Source organism: Vulpes vulpes, chromosome 13, assembly GCF_048418805.1.
Source record: "Vulpes vulpes isolate BD-2025 chromosome 13, VulVul3, whole genome shotgun sequence".
NCBI classification, from domain to species: domain Eukaryota; kingdom Metazoa; phylum Chordata; class Mammalia; order Carnivora; family Canidae; genus Vulpes; species Vulpes vulpes.
The window spans coordinates 95,117,349-95,137,882 of NC_132792.1; the positions used below are offsets into that span (position 1 = coordinate 95,117,349).

The 20,534-nt window shown below is 41.9% G+C and overlaps 1 non-coding gene across 1 annotated transcript; it reads right to left on the reverse strand.

Moving 5' to 3' along the window:
- Positions 1-10,110: 10,110 nt before the first annotated feature.
- On the reverse strand, positions 10,111-10,215 carry LOC112925782 (U6 spliceosomal RNA). The gene has a single exon (XR_003236202.1). It is a non-coding gene; the product is annotated as a U6 spliceosomal RNA (small nuclear RNA).
- Positions 10,216-20,534: the final 10,319 nt, after the last annotated feature.

Here is a 20,534-nt window from a genome sequence, read left to right on the forward strand (position 1 = left end):
TAGCCTGAGCATTTAGAAATCTCAAAAGTTCCGGGGGAACCTGGGTAGTTCAATCAGTTAAGCATAGGACTCTTGGTTTCAGCTCCAGTCATGATCTTAGGATAGTGAGATCAAACCCTCTTGGGGCTCCCAGCTTAGCAAGGAGTCTACTTGAGATGCTCTCACTCTACCCCTCCCCCCACTCACGCATGCACTCATGCACATGCACAGTCTCACTAATATAAATAAAATATTTTTAAAGGAATAAGGACTTTTGGGCAGCCCAGGTGGCTTGCGGTTTAGCGCCACCTTCAGTTCAGGGCGTGATCCTGGAGACTCGAGATCGAGTCCCACGTCAGGCTCCCTGCATGGAGCCTGCTTCTCCCTCTGCCTGTGTCTCTGCCTCTCTTTCTCTCTCTCTCTCTGTGTCTCTCATGAATAAATAAATAAAATATTTTTAAAAAGTAAAGGAATAAGGACTTTTTATTATTTTTTCAGATATTTATTTGAGAGAAAAGGAACACAAGCAGGGGGAAAGGCAGAAGGAGAGGGAAAAGGACTCCCCACTGAGCAGGGAGCCTGATGGGAGGCTCAGCTGGGCTCAGGACCTAAGCTGAAGGCAGACACTTAACTGACTGAGCCACCTACATGTTCCATAAATAAAATCTTTGAAAAAATATAAAGTTCCAGATATTAGGATGAGACAAATCTAAGAAATTTCACTTAAACAACAGAAAACTAAGCAAAAATTTTAAACTTCCAGCATCCCCTTGACTAAAAAGTTTTGAGCTGGCTAATGATGCATTGATTTAGGTAGAATTATCAAGTTAGCAATATTTGTAAGATGATTTTTTTTGGGGGGGGGGGTCAGGAGTAGTCAGGCATCAAGTGTACAAGAAAAAAAATTCAGTAATCTGTTATAATATTCCAAGCACAATAAAGAGCAGCTAGGCTAAGATGATGGCAGGAGGAATGGGGGGGAGAATGTAAGCAACTACTTCATGATTGTAGTTTACTGTGGCAGCTAAGGATAGAAAGATGAATATGATACCTATCACCAACTTAGTGCTTAGAAGGGATATCATGAAGTAAGAATCAATTGGACAATGTCTCCCACTGGAAATGAGAAGAGACCCTTGCTCCACATGGTATTTATAATGGTAAAACTTTAAAAAACAGATGAATTCGTCTGTAATTCTGAAGTGAACTTTTTTTACACATTAAAGAATTCAGCAACAATGATATAATAGATATTTACCCAACAAAATATAATTTATTGAATCATAGGCCAAAAAAGAAAAACCCCACAAAATATAGGACAATTTTATTGGGCTGTTAACAGATGGCTTGGAATATCTCTCCTAATGCATTCCCTAGTATTGTTACTCTCCACTCAAGCTCAGGAGTACACATTATCATCCAGCTGGAGATTTGCCCAAGAGATCTGCCTTTTTTTTCTTTTCTTTTATCCTTTATTCACTTATTCCCTCAGATAATCATTCATTCATGTTTACTGACTCTGGGCCCTTTTCATTGTCCATTAACATTTCCACCAAAGGCTGGCAGGACTAATAAATGTGAAACTCAGACCAACCTCAGACCATCAATCTATTTTGACAAGATATTTGGGAGAAAAAGTGCTCTCAAAATATGAAGGATGATTTGGATTTCCAGTGGACCAGGCAATGGCCTAAAAACTTAAGTCAATAATTCTCGGGAAAATAGAGATAAAAGCAAGCTAGAGAAAGTCTCTAAAATTAACTTAGAGAAAGGTATTCAGGTTTCCAGGCAGGATCCATTCAATAAAAATCACTCTTTAAATGCAGGAGAGATCTGCTGAAACAACCCCAGATAGAGACTCTAAGGTTCCAGGGAGAGGAGATCCCTTGAAGAGGGAAGCTGACAGTGTTTCTATGGGATGGGAGGCTGAGCAGTCCAGGCTTCGTCCATCAGAGGAGGCTGAGAACCCAGTGGAACTGCTGGTAGTCTCACAATGCTGGATGGACAACCCTGGAAGCTTTACATTATAACTTTTCCCTCAAGATGTATATCAAATGTTGAAATAATACAGGATGAGAGGCTAAAAGTTATACTGTAATCCTCTTTTGGGGAAAATTATTAAAATGGTATATTTATATTTTACCATAATGAGAAAATTTTAGAAACAGTTTTGAACAGACTCATTCTGCTAAAGAAAGCAACAATAAAGTTCAGGACCTGCCACAGGAAGGTGCCTGGTTAATGCTCCAGACTTCTAATTGAAAGACCAGGAGGGCTATGATGTCGGAATCGGCTAACAAAGGCAGGCTTTGCCTCGCCAGCACTGTAACCCCACTTGCCCTCCACTTAGTCCCTGGTTGGACTGAGATGCTCAGTCCCCACCCTGCCTGACAGAGGAAAGTGGGAGTCCTCTGTGGAGGAATATAACGTCATATCTGGAGCCTCAGAGTGTTCAGCATTCCATTAAAAAAAAAAACTCTAGACAGGTCCCTGACTGGCTTAATCCATAAAGCATACAACTCTATCTCAGAATCATGAGTTCAAGCCCAAGGCGGGTGTGGAAACTACTTTAAAAAATAACAAATTCTAGACAAGCCAAAAGACAGGACCCTATAGCGGAAACCCAGTGGCAAAAACAGACTCACAGGTGATCCAGATAGTAGAGTGAATAAAGACTTCAAGATCACTGATGAAAAGAGGAAATCTGAGAAAATCAATTTTTTAAAAAAGACAATTTCACCAGAAAATTGAAATATATGTTAAAAAAACCCAAAAAAATTCTAGAATTGAAACATATAATACCTGAAATTAAGAACTTGATCACTTTAGACACAGCAAAAGATAAAATCAGTAAACTGGAATATAGGTTAATAGAAAATTTCCAAACTGAAGCAAAGATATTAAAAAAACAAGAAGGGTAGGGGCCCCTGGGTGGCTCAGTCAGTTAAGCAGTCTACTCTTGTTTTCAGATCAGGTCATGATCTTGGGGTCGTGAGATCAAGTCCCACTTAGGGCTCCATGCTCCACTTGGGATTCTCTCTCCCTCTCCCTCCACCCGCTCTCGCTCTCTCTCTCAAATAAAAAATAAATCTTAAAAAAAAAAGGAAGATAAAGAGCCTAGAAGACCTGGGACTCATTGAATAATTCAAATGAGCTATGAGAATAATTCAAATGAGCACATGTAAATGGACTCTCAGGAGAGAATGGGCAGAAGCCATAGCATAGCTCTGTTGAGCCTTTCCTAAAACGAACAAATGACACTAACCTACAAATTCAAGAGACTCTTCAAATCCCAAGCAGCAGACACACAAATCCAACCACAGCTGGCCATATAATGGTGAGACACCAGAAATCATGAGAAAAATCTAAAAGCAGCCAGAGGAGGGAAAAATTCATTACCTTCAAATAATTCACAATGAGATGGCTGATTTCTTTCTTTCTTTCTTTTTTTTTTTTTTTTTTTTTTTTTTTTTTGAGATGGCTGATTTCTTAAACTGGAATCCAGGTGACAGTAGGATGACTAATTTAAATTGCTGAGAGAAAATAAATGATAACTTAGAACTCTATGCTCAAAGCATCTTTCAAAAGTAAAAGTTTCAAAGAAAAGCAGAGAAAATTCATCACCAGCAGACTTGCACTAAAATAGTGTCCTAAGTCCTTGAGGTCAAAGGAAAATGATTACAAACAAAAACATGGAAATACAGGTAGGAATGAAGAGCACCAGAAATGATAAATATGAACTTAATATATTGATTTTCAGACATTTTAACAAGTGGATTTTTTTTTAAGAGATAGAGGATGGGAGGGGCAGAGGGAGAGGGAGAAGGAGAGAGAGAATCTTAAGCAGGCTCCATGCCCAGTGCAGAGCCCAATATGGGGGCTCCATCTCACAACCCTGAGATCATGACCTGAGCTGAATTCAAGAGTCAGCTGCTTAACCAGTTGAGCCACCCAGGACCCCCATCAAGTGGATTTTATAGGAAGTTAGCATTAAGCTCAAGAAAACCACAGATAAAAAACTGCAAAATGGGGATCCCTGGGCGGCTCAGCAGTTTAGCGCCGCCTTCGGCCCAGGGCGTGATCCTGGAGTCCCGGGATCGAGTCCCGCATCAAGCTCCCTGCGTGGAGCCTGCTTCTCTCTCTGCCTGTGTCTTTGCCCCTCTCCCTCCCTCCCTCCCTCCCTCCCTCTCTCTCTCTCTCTCTCTCTCTCTCTCTCTCTCATCTCTCATGAATAAATAAATAAAATCTTTTTTAAAAAAACTGCAAAATGTCCTGCTGAGCAAGTATCTGATGGGCAGTTTCAAAGTATCACAGGATAGGGGTGCTCATTCAGTGAAGCATGAAACTCTTCAAAGGCTTTAAGTTTGAGACCTCCATTGGCTGTAGAGATCACTTAAAATTTAGGAAAAAGTATCACTGGATAAAAAGTGAATGCTGGAAATAATCTAATTCAACCGTTCATAAATAATTTGGGGGTATGTGATTAGTTGTCTTTTTTTCTACAGGTGAAGAGAAAATTTTGAAATTTGGAGTTATAAATAACAGTTGCAATGTTATGCCAGCTTTATTTAGTATAAAAGTTATTTCTGGGGATGCCTGGGTGGCTCAGTGGTTGAGCATCTGCCTTTAGCTCAGGGCATGATCCTGGAGTCCTGGGATCCAGTCCCCACATCAGGCTCCCCACGGGGAGCCTGCTTCTTGCTCTGGCTATGACTCTGCCCTCCCTCTCTCTGTCTCAAATAAATAAATAAATAAATATCTTGAAAAAGAATAAAAATTAAGGTTATTTCCATATTTTCATTGCTCAGGATCAAGATTATCTTGATCCACATAGGTAAGTTGTTGTTAATGGAAAACATTTTTAACATCTCTCTTGTATCACATAGGACGCTATTCTATTAACTAATCCAAAATCTTGAAGAAGAAGAATAAAGCAATTTCAGGGCAAAGGTGAATCATTTATAATACCAAACAAGGGGGCAGCCCTAGTGGCTCAGCGGTTTAGCGCCTGCCTTCAGCCCAGGGTGTGATCCTGGAGACCCAGGATCAAGTCCCACATCGGGCTCCCTGCATGGAGCCTGCTTCTCCCTCTGCCTGTGTCTCTGCCTCTGTGTGTGTGTGTGTGTGTGTGTGTGTGTGTGTGTGTGTGTCTCATGAATAAATAAATAAAATCTTTAAAAAAAAATACCAAACAAGGGCTTATATTTCTTACATAGATAGAACAAGTCACATAAGTAGCCAAAACTTTCCAAAACTGTGTGTATTAATACCCACTTGTCTAACGGATTATAGGATGGTAACAAATGCAACAGAGCCTTGTTCACTATTGTTCAATACGCGTGGTACAGTTGTGACGGGTACCGTCTTTGTTGTGCTGTTATCTGTGAGCAGACATAACCAGGCCAAATTTTTTAAATGGCTGTGTAAACTTCCTAATTGATTCCACATTTTTTATTTTTTTTAAAGTTTTATTTTTTTTTTATTTTTTTTTTTTATGATAGGCACACAGTGAGAGAGAGAGAGAGGCAGAGACACAGGCAGAGGGAGAAGCAGGCCCCATGCACCGGGAGCCCGACGTGGGATTCGATCCTGGGTCTCCAGGATCACGCCCTGGGTCAAAGGCAGGCGCCAAACCGCTGCGCCACCCAGGGATCCCAATTCCACATTTTTTAAAGAACTTCTAATATATATGCCCAGAGATAGTAGGGAAAGCTTTATTGTGAGTTGCCACAAAATTTGAGTTAATCTAGCAGTACAGGGATCCCTGGGTGGCACAGCGGTTTGGTGCCTGCCTTTGGCCCAGGGCGCGATCCTGGACACCCAGGATCGAATCCCACGTCCTAGTGCATGGAGCCTGCTTCTCCCTCTGCCTGTGTCTCTGCCTCTCTCTGTGTGTGAGTGATTATCATAAATTAAAAAAAAATCTAGCAGTACAAGTTAACTCCTTGCTATCCAATTTATCAAAATTTTATATATAACATGGTTGCATGGCATTTTTTTAAATTACAAGCTTTTAATAGTTTTAAATGTGGTTTTTAAAAATAAAGTCAGAGTTAAACACTTAGGAGCCTGAAATACCTGTATTCTTTTTGAAAACTATTGTTTCATTTTTATAACAATTTTTAAAATATCAATTAGGGGCACCTGGCTGGCTCAGTTGGTAGAGTGTGCGACTCTTACTCTCGGAATCATAATTCAAGCCCCACGTTGGGCACGGAGCCTACCTAAAAAAATAAATAAGTAAGTAAAATTAAAAAATTAATTAGGGGCACCTGGCTGGCTTAGTTGGTGGAGCATGCAACTCTTGATCTCAGAGTTGTAAGTTCGAGCCCTATGATGGGTGTAGAGATTACTTATTAAAAATAAAATCTTTTTAAAAAATAAATAAAATAAAATATTACTTAATTAATTAAAATAAGAATATCTGAAAGCTGAAATTCACACTGAAGAACTTATTACCAAAATGGTGAAAAAAAATCACAACATATCGCCTATTTTACTCAGAAGTCCAGGGTTCATTTCTTTTTTTTTTTCTTATAAGATTTATTTATTTATTCATTCAGAGACAGCGAGATAGAGGCAGAGACAGGCAGAGGGAGAAGCAGGCCCCATGCAGGAAGCCCAATGTGGGAATAAAATCTTCAAAAGCAAAAACCAAATATTTAAAGACATGAAGAGAAATCTCACAGAGGAAGACATAGACATGGCCAACATGCACATGAGAAAATTCTCTGCATCACTTGCCATCAGGGAAATACAGATCAAAACCACAATGAGGTACCACCTCACACCAGTGAGAATGGGGAAAATTAACAAGGCAGGAAACCACAAATGTTGTAGAGGATGTGGAGAAAGGGGAAGCCTCTTACACTGTTGGTGGGAATGTGAACTGGTGCAGCCTCTCTGGAAAACTGTGTGGAGGTTCCTCAAAGAGTTAAAAATAGATCTGCCCTATGACCCAGCAATTGCACTGCTGGGGATTTACCCCAAAGATACAGATGCAGTGAAACGCCGGGACACCTGCACCTCGATGTTTCTATCAGCAATGGCCACAATAGTCAAACTGTGGAAGGAGCCTCGGTGTCCATCGAAAGATGATGGATAAAGAAGATGTGGTCTATGTATACAATGGAATATTACTCAGCCATTAGAAACGACAAATACCCACCATTTGCTTCAATGTGGATGGAACTGGAGGGTATTATGCTGAGTGCAGCAAGTCAATCGGAGAAGGACAAACAGTGTATGTTCTCATTCATTTGGGGAATATAAATAATAGTGAAAGGGAATATAAGGGAAGGGAGAAGAAATGTGTGGGAAATATCAGGAAGGGAGACAGAACATAAAGACTCCTAACTCTGGGAAACGAACTAGGGGTGGTGGAAGGGGAGGAGGGCGGGGGTGGGGGTGAGTGGGTGACGGGCACTGAGAGGGGCACTTGACAGGATGAGCACTGGGTGTTATTCTGTATGTTGGTAAATTGAACACCAATAAAAATTAATTTATTAAAAAAAAAACAAATATTTAGTGGGCACCTGCATGGCTCAGTGGTTGAGCGCCTGCCTTTAGCTCAGGGCGTGATCCCTGGGTCCTGGGATCGAGTCCCACATCATGCTCCCCACAGGGAGCCTGCTTCTCCCTCTGTCTAACTCTGGCTCTGTGTGTCTCTCATGAATAAATAAATAAAATATTTCTAAAAAAATTAGTAAGTGGCAATGTCCCTGTCACTGTTGTAGGTGCTGGTGATTCAGCAGAGAGCAAGAGAAAGCAAGTCCCTGCTATCTCTGAATTACATTCTAAAAGGTGGTGTAGGCTCTTTTGATAGGAGCCTTCAGGGAAGGCTTCAGTAGGGAAATCAGAATGAAGTGAGGCACTGAGCCACAGGAATACCTGTGGGGAAGAGGTTTCCAAGCAGAAGAGTAGCATAAAGGCTTTAAGGTAGGAGTCCGTAGTATGCTGAGCCCTCATTATCTGGAGCAGAGCAGATATCTGGGGGTATCTGGTGGGAAATATGGTCAGAAAGGAAAGCAAGGACAAGATGGTGTAGAGCTTTGTGCCCAGAAAGGACTAGATTTTTAGTCTGAGATGAGAAACCATTAGGGGATGGAGTGTGATGTGACCTGACCTGTTAAAAGGATTATTCAAGCTGATGTGAGGAAAGGCTGAGAGGGGGTAAAAGTGGGAGTGGGGCGTCTTAGATGAATGCAGCTGGTGGTGAGAGGTGGTGGTTTACGAGGCTGAGCAATGGAGCTGAGCATCAGTAGGAGTCACCAGGTGACTTAAAAGGGTGCAAGGGAAACCGAGTCAAGGATGGCTCCAGAGTTTCTAACTTGCATAGCGAGGTGAAAATGGAGAAGTGAATTTGGGATGGCGTGACAGGAATTGGTCTTGGACATTGAGATGCATGAGGCATGAGGTAGCCAACTGAATGGCTTCCAACTTTGAAGTTCAGGGAAGAAGTTAAGGTGGGAAAAACCAGCTTGGGAGTCATCTACCTCCAGGCACTATTGAAAGCCTTTGGTGCATGAGGTCACCAATTTTGGCTATAGATAGAAAAGAGAGGAGTCTGGGAAGCTTGAGTTACATTATGGATGTGTCAAACTGTACCCACGGAACAGTCTGGATGGGAAGGATTACCAGAGGCTTCTAGTAACAGAGACACTAGATTATAGGACAGGATGGCAGGAATCCTGATGGCCCCTTAGGGCAAGTGGATAATTGGTTGTAATTATAGCCTCCTTCTTGTCCCTACCTCTCAGGAAGTTTATATGAAGGGTGGGTAGGGTTGGAGGGGTGTTGGAAATAGAGTGTGCTCTACCTGGGGCAGACTGGGTTTCCCAACCATGAGGCATAAGAGGTCCAGTCCAAGGGTCAGGCTCCCTCCCCTACAGGCTGAAGTCAGGCCTTTCTAAACCACCATAGGCTGCACCAGCATGGAATGAACAACAGGGAGCCTGTCCCTCAGCTACTGCTTCTGTGCCTGTGCTTCCGTACTAGACACACTTGGAAAAGGCCTGTTTGTGTGCAGTTGGGTCAGACAGCCTTGTTCGGGTGGCATGTGGTAGGTTGCAGTCCAATACTGCTGGCCCGGTAGCCCTCTCTCCATTACATCAGTGTGCGTGTCTATCTTTATTCTGATCTAGTATGTGCTGACATTACTGTTTGAATCTCAAGGAACAATGGCATTTCCTTTCCTTCCAAGTTCCTAAACAGGATCTCACTGTGGCCCCCAACTCCTGTCAGCTCACTTGAGAGGGTTTGTTGGGCATTTCCAGGGATCCTTAGACAATACCTGACCGTGAAATAAAAGACAATAATACAGTCAGGTAGTGATGTCAGAAGGGGAGACAGCTAAGACAAGCTTGGTGACTTCTATACACACACACACACACACACACACACACACAAGAGCAAAAGAGGGATAAAGTCTTTTGGAATTGGATAGTCTTTGTTGGCAAAACTTGGAGTTATGTTTCCTGTTTTCTAATGCTTGTCCTTAAAACAGCTACTTGAACAATATTGAATTATCTTCATGGGATCCCTGGGTGGCTCAGCAGTTGAGTGTCTGCCTTCGGCTCAGGGGAGTCCCAGGATGGAGTCCCGCATCGGGCTTCCTGCATGGAGTCTGCTTCTCCCTCTGCCTGTGTCTCTGCCTCTGTGTGTCTCTCATGAATAAATAAATAAAATCTTTTTTAAAAAAGAATTATCCTCATAAGCAGTGCTTTTCTGCACTCTCCACATGACCCTGCAAACACCCTGCCCTCCAGTCTCTAACACACTGCTGCTGCTGAGAGTGGGTCAGACCAACAACAATGGTACCATGTTGAAGCTGGCAGTGGTGTGTGGCGCTTCTGCACAAAGCCACACTAGGAGGAGGCAAGGGCTTGCTCTTTCTGATCCCATTTTGTTTTGTTTTGTTTTTTGTTTTTTTGTTGTTTGTTTGTTTTAAAGATTTTTTTATTTATGATAGAGAGAGAGAGAGAGAGAGAGGCAGAGACACAGGAGGAGGGAGAAGCAGGCTCCATGCCGGGAGCCCGATGCGGGACTCGATCCCGGGACTCCAGGATCGCGCCCTGGGCCAAAGGCAGGCGCTAAACCGCTGAGCCACCCAGGGATCCCCTGTTTTGTTTTTTAAACATGAAACACTTAATGAATTTGCGAGTCATCCTTGTGCAGGGGCCATGCTAATCTCTGTATGGTTCCAATTTTAGTATTTTATGCTGCCAAAGCGAGCACTCTGATCCTGTTTTAAGACAGCTTTTTGTGTAGATTCATTAAACTCACAAACAGTACAGCAGGAATGATGCTCAGGGCCCAACATAGTGCCTTAAACATAGAAGGCTTTAATATACTTTTGTTGAATGAATGAGTGATGACTGAGTCTGAGAACCAGAAAAGCTGGTACTTACCCCGAGTCTGCTAACACCGCACTGTGTTACCTGTTGTCTCTTTGCCTCTTTGGGCTTTAAGATCCTCATCTATAAATGAGGATTAGATAATATGACCTTTGAGGCCCCACCTAGCTTCATCAGCTTCTCACAATTAGATAATCAGCACCTTTCAGGAGGGCAGATTGGAAGGGGTTAAAAGCACGGCTGTCAGGGCCAGACAAACCAGGACAGGAGTTCCAGCCCCGTCACTTAGAGTATAACATGGCCAGTGCACTCTGACTCTCCGAGCATTCTGTGCTTCCCAGCCACAAAGTTATCATGAGGACTGAATGAGATGCTGCAGGAGTCTCCTATTGTGCCTGGCACACAGTTACTATTCAATCATTGATAGTCGTTGGTACCATTATTGTGAATATTGAAGAGACAGCGGGGACGAATCAGAAAGGAGGCTCCTTGGAGAAGTCAGAATTTGAGCTGGGCCTTGAAGACTAGTTCAGGTATATAGACAGACTTGAGGAGCAAAGTGGGAAAGGGGTTTTCATAAGGGAAAAGGGGTCATATGAGCAAAGGCCCGGGAGCACCAGAGGAGGAGGGGTCCCAGGTTGTGATGAGGGCTGCAAGGAGATGACAATTAACCAGGTAGCAGTGTCCAATAGGGAAGTCACTGCCCATGGGACACACAAGAATGCCCCTAAGTCAGGATCTTTAAGTAAAATTGAACAAATGACACTAAAACTCTAAGGCCCTGAAACCTCCCTACATTCCAGACGTTCAAACTCTGGAGGAGGGCCACAGAGCAAGCAACACTTGGCCATAGAGTCATTTCATACACTGTGATTTTTTTAAAGACTCCATCATTTTTTAAAAGTGAATTTAACTCCATAAATTTTATTTCATAGATATTAATTGACCACTAGTTATTTACTCACAGTGAATTTAGCAGAGACTAGAGGTAGACATTAAACAGGCTTCCTAGGTCCAGATGAGAACTGAAAGACCAAATCAGTACTTCTAGAATATTCTAGAACACTCACAAGAGGATTTTCCAAAAAGTGCACAACGTGGTTTCATATTTCAGGACTTGAAAGAGAAGTCAGTTTGATCATCTACAGATGCAACACACAAAAGGCTGATAGCTGGGAATCCCTGGGTGGCTCAGCAGTTTAGCGCCTGCCTTTGGCCCAGAGCCTGATCCTGGAGACCCAGGATCGAGTCCCACATCGGGCTCCCTGCATAGAGCCTGCTTCTCCCTCTGCCTGTGTCTCTGTCTCTCTCTCTCTCTCTCTCTCTCTCTCTCTCTCCCTGTGTCTCTCTTAAATAAATAAATAAAATCTTAAAAAAAAAAAAAAAAACCTGATTGCTCAGCTGGTGAGTATTTCAGGTACACAGATCTGCTTGGCAGTACTACCCGTCCTCCCAACTTACTTCCTGGACACCCCATTTTTTTTCCAGACAAGAGGAAGAAGCCAGGCAAACCTGACACAGCTGCTGAATTATCCAAAGATGTTCCCTGGCACACCCCTTCTTCATTCTCTGCCTAGAAAACTCATGAAAGCCTCCTTAAACAGAACAGTACAGTGGGGAGTCTTGGTGAGACTTGCCCCTAAAATACCAAAACATTACCTACTTAGTAATGTCCTAACATCAAGGGGAAGCAACATGGAAACATTAGAAATAGAATTATCTGTGAAATGAGCTGTGTAAACTGAGATGTGTATCATGGCTCTATTTGTCCTCTGACAATGTAAACATTGCATATTTTTTATCCATTAGAAACTGAGATAAAAAAAAAAAAAACCACAGCCTTCATCTCTCAAAGAGATAAACCACTGCTATGTGGGTTTTGTCCCCTTCCTCTGATTGTTTAATCATTCGATTCCTCTGACTTTGTCTCAGCTGAGTGGAAAGAGCCTTGATGTAACTTCAGGGCTCCAGAAATCACCCCATTTACCTATGACCCTAAACTGAAATGCTCCTCATCACAGAGCTATTTCCTCACGTTAAAGCGTTCTACAGAACTCCAGACCTCTCCTGTTAAAATGTGAGCAAGCGGGACCCCTGGGTGGCTCAGCGGTTGAGCGTCTGCCTTTGGCTTTGGGGTTGATCCCGGGGTCCTGGGATCGAGTCCCATGTCAGGCGGCCTGCATGGAGCCTGCTTCTCCCTCTGCCTGTGTCTCTGCCTCTGTGTGTTTCTCATTAATAAATAAAGTCTTTTAAAAAAATAAAATGTGAACATGCCTACCTGCCACACTGAACAGTGTAAGGGTCATCCTCACCTGGGCAGTGACTCATTTCTCAGGTAATCAATTGCCATGTTGTTAAAGAAGGACGGGGTCTTGGAGAAGGATTTTCTAAAAAGTGAAATGTCCGAGAAAGGAGAGAAGAGTCCAAGATACCACATACTCCCCACGGAGTGGACAGACCAGGCATTGCTCTAAATTTCAACAACTTTTTCATATTCTGCATGGGGATGGTTGTCTTGAGGGAAAGCACTTGTACAGTGGAGTTGCAAGCTGAACTAGCAACTCTGCATGAAGCGGCATTTCAGAAAAAGGACCAAGAGAAATGGTTCTTCAGACTCGACTATTTCACAGTCTCTCTAAAATGAAGTAAGTCTGTGTCCTCAGGGAAAACAACGGCTGGTATTTGTTGCCAATGGTAAAACATGAACTTTCAAGTCAAAATTAGAATCTTGGGAAACTTGTATCTGCTACTTAAAGACTTTTTTGATGAGACTGGTGATGTGGCATTAATGAATGTGATTTTTCGCCATATACTGAAATGGGTCAACCCACCCTGTTCATGCTCTCTCTCTCTTGCTTTCTCTAAAATAAATAAAATCTTTAAAAAAATAATTGTCTTTTTAATGTTCCATGGATCATCTGTTAGATAATTTCAAGACCTCTAAGAAAGGAAATCTCTTTGGAAGAGATTTTAGGAGCCAGAGAGCAGTTGAGGGCTATAAGTCTCAGGGTCATATTCTCTCCAGGTCAATTCACCAGCATGCAGAGTACCTAAAGTCCAGTGTCAGGCTCCCTGCTCAGTGGGGAGCCTACTTCTCTATCTCTCTCCCTCTGCCGCTCCCTCTGCTTGTGTGCTCTCCCCTCCTTCTTTCCCTCTCTCTCTAATAAATAAATAAAATCTTGAAAAAAAAAAAAAAGAATGAAATTACCACTTTTTCAATAGGTTTGTTGGGGCATTGAAGACTGATATCCAGAACTATAATTAGTATGGGGAGGTGGGAGTGAGGACTGTAAAGAAAAAAAATGTTTTAGGGGAAAAATATGTAAATACATCTGAGCAGTGTAGTGAAAAACACAATCTAAGCAATGTGAAGTTCTGAGAAAGACATGTGGCATCCCATAATAGAACTGAAAGTTGGGGCGGGGAGGGCGCCTGGCTGGCTCAGTCAATAGAGCAGGTGACTCTTGATCTTGGGATTATGAGTCCAAGCCTCATGTTAGGTGTAGAAATTACTTAAAAATAAAATCTTAAAAAAAAGAAAAATAATAATATAAATACATACATACATACATACATACATACATAAAAGAACTGAGAGTTTGGCCTGGAGTTTTCCCCGACTTAAAGCATTTTAAGGAAAGTATTGTGCTTGTGATTCATGTTTTTTAATGAGAGAATTATAGATTCACATGCAGGTGTGAGAAATAATACAGAAAGAGCTCCTGGATCCTTCACCCAGTTTCCCCCAATGGTAGGATCTTGCAAAACTGTAGCACAATATCACCACCAGGATATAACCTTTGATACCACGCCTCTCTTACTCAGATTTCTCCAGTCTTATCTGTATCCATTTCTGTGTGTGCATTTAATTCTAGACAATTTTATCACATTTGGGTGTCCACCGCAGTCACCATAACAGCCAACAATCTGTCTTCCATTTCTAAAGTTTTGTCACCTCACAAGTGTTAGATAAGTGGAAGCGTACAGTATGTAACCTTTGGGATTACCTTTTTTCACTCAGTGTAATTTATCCAAATTATTGCCCGTCTCAGTACTTCCTTTTTATTGCTACTGGTATAGTATGGATCTACCACAGTTTGTTTAAACTGTTGTAAGACATCTGGGCTGTTCCCAGTTTGGGGGCTATTACAAATAAAGCGGCTGTGAGCATTCATGTAGTGGTTTTTGTGTGAACACACATTTTCATTTCTCTGGGAAATTGCCCAAGTGTCATTACTGGATCATATGGTAATAGCAGATTTAGTATTTGGAGAAACTGCCAAACCATCTTCCAGAGCGGCTGTACCATTTTACATTTTTCGAAGCCATGTATGAGGGATCAGTTTCTCCACATCCTTGTTGGCACTTAGTATTAGCGACTATTGTAATAATAGTCACTATTTTTTATTTTCACCACTCTGATAGATATGTAGTGATATCTCATTGAGGTTTTCATTTGCATTCCTCTGAAGGCTAATGATGCTGAACATCCTTTCACGTGGTTATTTCCATCTGTATATCCTCTTCAGTGAAATGTCTCTCCATACATTTCGCCCATTTCTAACTGGATTTTTTTAGCTGTCGAAAATGGTTTACATTGAAATGGAAATCTACTTATTTTTGTCAAGAGGAAGTCCATCTTGCAAAATTTATTTAAATGGAAGTCAGCTTTACCTCATAGCAATTTCAGAGGTGCTAAGGCTATTTATGGCTACCTGGTGAGTACCAGGGTTTTTTAAAAAGATTTTATTTATCTATTCGTGAGAGACAAGGAGAGAGAGGGAGAGACATAGGCAGAGAGAGAAGCAGGCTCCCTGTGGGGGACTGGATCCCAGGAACCTGGGATCAGGACCTGAGCCAAAGGCAGATTCTCAACCACTGAGCCACCCAGGTGCTCCTGAGTACCAGTTTTTAAGATAGGATCAGAAAAAAATAAATTGCGTGCACTCCCTGGATACTTAGGATTTTACTCCCTTCTGGGGCTAATGCTTCACACACACACACACACACACACACACACACACACACACACACACACTTTCCACAGGTCTGCTTGTTCATATCCATTTTTCAGCAAACGGGTATCAAGCCTATATGAACTGCATCAGGTGAAGGCATAGACTGAAGTGGCTTGTCTCAATCCAGAGCATCTATCAGCCCCTGTTCCATGGTGAGGACCTTGAGAATCAATCACCTGGGCACAGTTAGAGGGTGAGTCAGACATGACCACTGGTTCCCTCTAGATTTTCTCACTTCCAGAGAGTGAGTGGCTAGCAGGTGTTGCCCTAGAGTCCAAAAGGAGGGGAAGACAAATGCCTCCAGACTGGGCGTCTGTGGGGGCCTCTGGGGAAGGCCGAGGACTGTCCAGCCTTCGTCAGCAATCGTAAGCTTTCAATGTTCTGCGCCAACCTACCTCATCAAAGCTCTCAACATATCAGCCCAGGCCAGCACTCTACAACTCGCTAAGCTGTTCCAAGCCTGACAAAAGATTTTAAAAATATATCCGAAAGTGCTCACTCCAAGCTTTGATTCCACTGTCTGCACATCCTTTGATGTCACATAAAAACTTTCGTCCCGTTGCCCTTGCCCTTCTGAACACAGTTCTGTTTGCTCAGAGAAACCTAAGATGTCTGTTTTCTCCTTCAAAAAAGAAAGAAAGAAAGAAAGAAAGAAAGAAAGAAAGAAAGAAAGAAAGAAAGACAGAAAGAAAACTTTTCCCATTTCATTTTATATTTTCAGTTTCTTTTAGTCTGTAAGCTGACATTGGAGCACACTAATTGGTTATGTTATTTTTAAATGAATTTTTAATGGCAAATAATTTGTTCCATCTGGAAAGAGGCTGATGGTATTTTCAGCAACCAGGCACAAATCAAGATGGATTATTTCCAGCATTTAAAAAAAAAAAGTTTATTTAGATCCACATCATCCTGGTCGTTCAGTGTCAGCGGCATTTCCTGATCCTAAAGAGGGCTGAGCCCTTGGCTGCTTCTGTCATCCCTGAGGCCACCTGCCTCTCACAGTATTAAAGACTTTTGCTCACCACACTCTTACCCTTCCATGGTTTCTGTCAGCCAGTTTCAGGTGGTTGCTGGGGACTCCTGTGGTTCACACTGTGGTGGTAGTTCACACTGAGTTCAACCCAACCATTGGCAAAGGCATTAGGTGGTGTTTTGCATCAGCCACTGAACTTGGCTTCTCCAGGTGCTGTTCCCATAGTACACAACCTCTCCTGTAAGAGGAGGGAACAGAAAAAGCCATCAAGCATTTAGAGAAAGCAAAGGATAAGATAATCCTGGGGTCCTGTTTTGATCCATCCAGCTCTCTCATTTGCTGTCCGGGAGCTCCAGAACTAAAGGCATTCATAAAAGAAAGGAAAGAACGGCTATTTATACACATTCATAGCAGCATTTTTCACAATAGCCAAAAGGGAAACAACTCAAAGGTCCATGCAGATGAATGGATAAACAAAACGTGATCTATATGTACAAGGAATTATCATTCATCCAGAAAAAGGAAGGAAATTCAGACACATGTTACAACCATGGGTGAAGATATCATGCTAAGTGAAATAAGCCAGACACAAAAGAACAAATGTTATTATATGTTTCTTCTTACCTAGGGCACCTAGAGCAGTCAAATTGACAGCAACCGAAAGTAGAACAAAGGTTGCCAGGGACTGGGAAAGTGGGAAATAGAAAATTGTTTAATGGGTATAGATTTTCACTTTGGGATGATGGAAAGTACGGGAGACAACAATGTGAATGAATTTTATGCCAGTAAACTATACACTTAAAAAATGATTAAAATGGTAAATTTTGTATGCTTTACCACAATAAAAAAAGGGGGGGAGGAGGAAAAATGTTTGTGTTCTTCACTGCCCCCAAGTCCTTTCTTAAAGAAAGGCAATGGTTAGCAACCAAACTAGCCAGTGGAGTGCTGGTAAATGTTTATCAACCGGCTTCCCAACAACAAAATATCTGTATGCAAATATGTGTGCAGAAGTTTATTATAAATTTTATTGATATGAAGGATGTGAGTCACATGATTTACAAATGATAAAATATACAAGCTCTTGGAGATCAATTCTCAATAAAACTGAAAAAATATATACAAACTTTTCATTTTAAATTCCTCATAGGCAACTAATTTTCACGAAATGATTTCGTTAACTTTTGCTCAACTCTTGTATCCACAGCCAACAGTGGTTGCAACGGATGAACAAATATAGTTCTGACATGAATACTGGTTGATATTTAATTTAATAAGACAAAAATGAGACAATAAAGACAGGTGAGAATATCACATCAATGATGAAAGCAATTTCTTTTAATGAATTGGATGATAGTTTTTGTACTGTGTTGTTTTTAAGTAGGCTCCATATCCACATGGGGTTTGAACCCAGAGATCAAGAGTTGCATGCTCTATCAACGAAGCCAGCCAGGCATCTCTTCCCTCTCTTCTTGACCTAGCATAACAGGGACTTATGCTTACAAGGGAAATTAGACAATCAGAAAAGAAGGAGAAACTCTACAGGATGTATTTTAGGTGGGAATCTTGGGGTTGCTGCCCATTAAATGGGATTTCTTTTTTTTAAATATTTTTTTAAAGATTTTATTTATTTATTCATAGACACAGAGAGAGAGAGGCAGAGACACAGGCAGAGGGAGAAGCAGGCTCCACACAGGGAGCCCGATGTGGGACTTGATCCCGGGTCTCCAGGATCACACCCCAGGCTGCAGGCGGCACCAAACCGCTGTGCCACCAGGGCTGCCCTTAAATGGGATTTCACTAGTGAGAAAATCATATCACAGAAGGTGGGAAACCTAATAAGCCCTATGATAAAATGAGGCAATAAAAATAGTGCAAATTTCTATTTATTTTTTAAAGATTTTATTTATATTTATAAATATTTTAAATATTTATTCATAAATATGTATTTATTTATTCATTTATTTATTCACAATCACCTTTGGCTGTTGTGAATTTATTTATTCAATATTTATTCATATTTATTTAAATATTTCATTTATTTATTCTGTGTCTGTGAGAGACAGAGAGAGAGAGGCAGAGACACAGGCAGAGGAAGCAGCAGGCTCCACGCAGGAAGCCCGATGTGGGACTCGATCCCAAGTCTCCAGGAACATGCCCTGGGCTGAAGGTGGCGCTAAACCACTGAGCCACCAGGCGTCCCTATTTATTTATTTTTTAAGTAAACTACACCCAACGTGGGGCTGGTACTCACAACCCTGAGATCAAGAGTCACATGTTCTACTGACTGAGCCAGCCAGGTGCCCCAGAAAGTATTTAAAAAACAAAACAAAAACAGAAAACTCAGTGACATCTGGTCATCAAATATTATGTAATTCATGGGCCCTTTTAAAGAGGAAAAAAATGTTGCAGACTTAGGTTAAAAGAAAAATAATTCTCATGGACCCTCAATATTGCCTTAAATGATTATTATGTTTTTTAAAGAGTACGAACATAAACTAGGCATAAAGTCCATATGCTTATAACCCTCATATAATTGTAAAAATAAATAAAAAATAAATACAAACAAAACCATCCATAATACTTTAATAAACAACATTAATTTGATTAATTTAATGTGATGAATGATATTCTTTTTTTTTTATTTGATGAATTATATTCTTAAAAATAAGTTGCCACTGTTGGGGTTTAATTGGCCTGTTGGAAAAAAAATAATCAGTGAATAAATCTTTTTTTTTCAGTGAAAAAATCTTGACTTAATCAGTGCCAATAGCAGGCAAATTGTGGCACCCCTGATCCTTCCAGCGCCCCCAGCTCTTCCCTGCTATATAAATGTCAGGGGCGGAGAGCCCTAGCTCTCCTATAAGGAAGTTTCTTCTCTCTTATGTTTTCTCACATTTGTCACTATTAATAAACAAACAAAAGAAGAAAAAGCAGGGAGATCACATTCACCACTTAGCTCATAAATGTATTTGGAGTTTAATTTTACAGTATGAAAGGTTGCCTGGGGAAAATTTTTTCTCTTGCTTCATTTTCCTATAACTGATTGTATATTGCTTGAGACCCCACTCCTGTCCAGCAATGAGAAATACCTTACCAATACAGTCCCTCCAAGGGGACAATAGTCTCTGGTGGTCTTCCTGGCAAGTAATCCCTCTCTCATTGCCATTCCCCAGCAAGCAGGTGGCACCATCCAGCATCACCATAAACAGAATCTACCCTGGGACTGTGTCTGTAGTAGAGGATGGTGCTAACAACAACTCGCACCCCACTTTCTCTTTTCTACTGGAACTATGATGTGCTTTCCTGCAGGCGCCGGGCTGCCCTGGCACCCTGCACACCCCCCACGCCCCCCCCCCCCGGGGTAGCCCCATCGTGCCCTCAGGTCTTTCCTGCCAACAGAGCTCTGTGCTCGCACCCAGGTCCCTGACTCCCTACCCCCACTGAACCAGAGCCACTTTCTTAGCTCCAGTCTAAGGGCTTTGTCCTCTGATGCCTGGGTGGAATCTGGAAAGGCAGGAGGTGGGAGGAGGTGCCATAGTCAATGCCCGACAGAGACTGGGCATGGGCATGACTTTGTGTTAAGTATTAGCACTACAGCAAATTCTGTGGACTTTCAAGGGGAGCAGATTTTGCCCGCCGTCCCCCCACCCCAAGATATGCCTCTTTGGCATAATTATCTTAAGCTGATTCTTTTGGTTTTTAAAGATTTACTTATTTATTTGCAAGCGGGCAAGGGGCAGAAAGAGGGAAAGGGAGTCTTAAACAGAGCCCGAGGCTGGGCTCGATCTCACCACACTGAAATCACAACCTGAGCTGAAATCCAGAGTTGATCGCTTAACTGACTGCACCACTCAGGCGCCCCTTAGGCTGATTTTTTTTTTTTTTTTAAGAAACTGCAAACACAGGGTAAGCTAAAACTGAGAAATAACCCTTTTGTAGGAAACATTTACAAGAGAAATCTCCATTTGTAAGGGTGTCTCCCACAGGACCCTGGAAGAGGAGGACATCTAAATCTCTAGAGATCTGTTATCAATGGAGAATGCAAGGACTTCAATCTACAAGACAACTTTACCTCTGCTTCTCCTGGTCTCCTCCCATAAAGCACTCTCCACCCCCCACCCCCCACCCCCAGCATCTTTAGTTTTAAGCGTATTTGCTTTGGCCCTTTTGGGGGGTTCTGTTTTCTTGGGCCTCTCCCTTTCTATACAG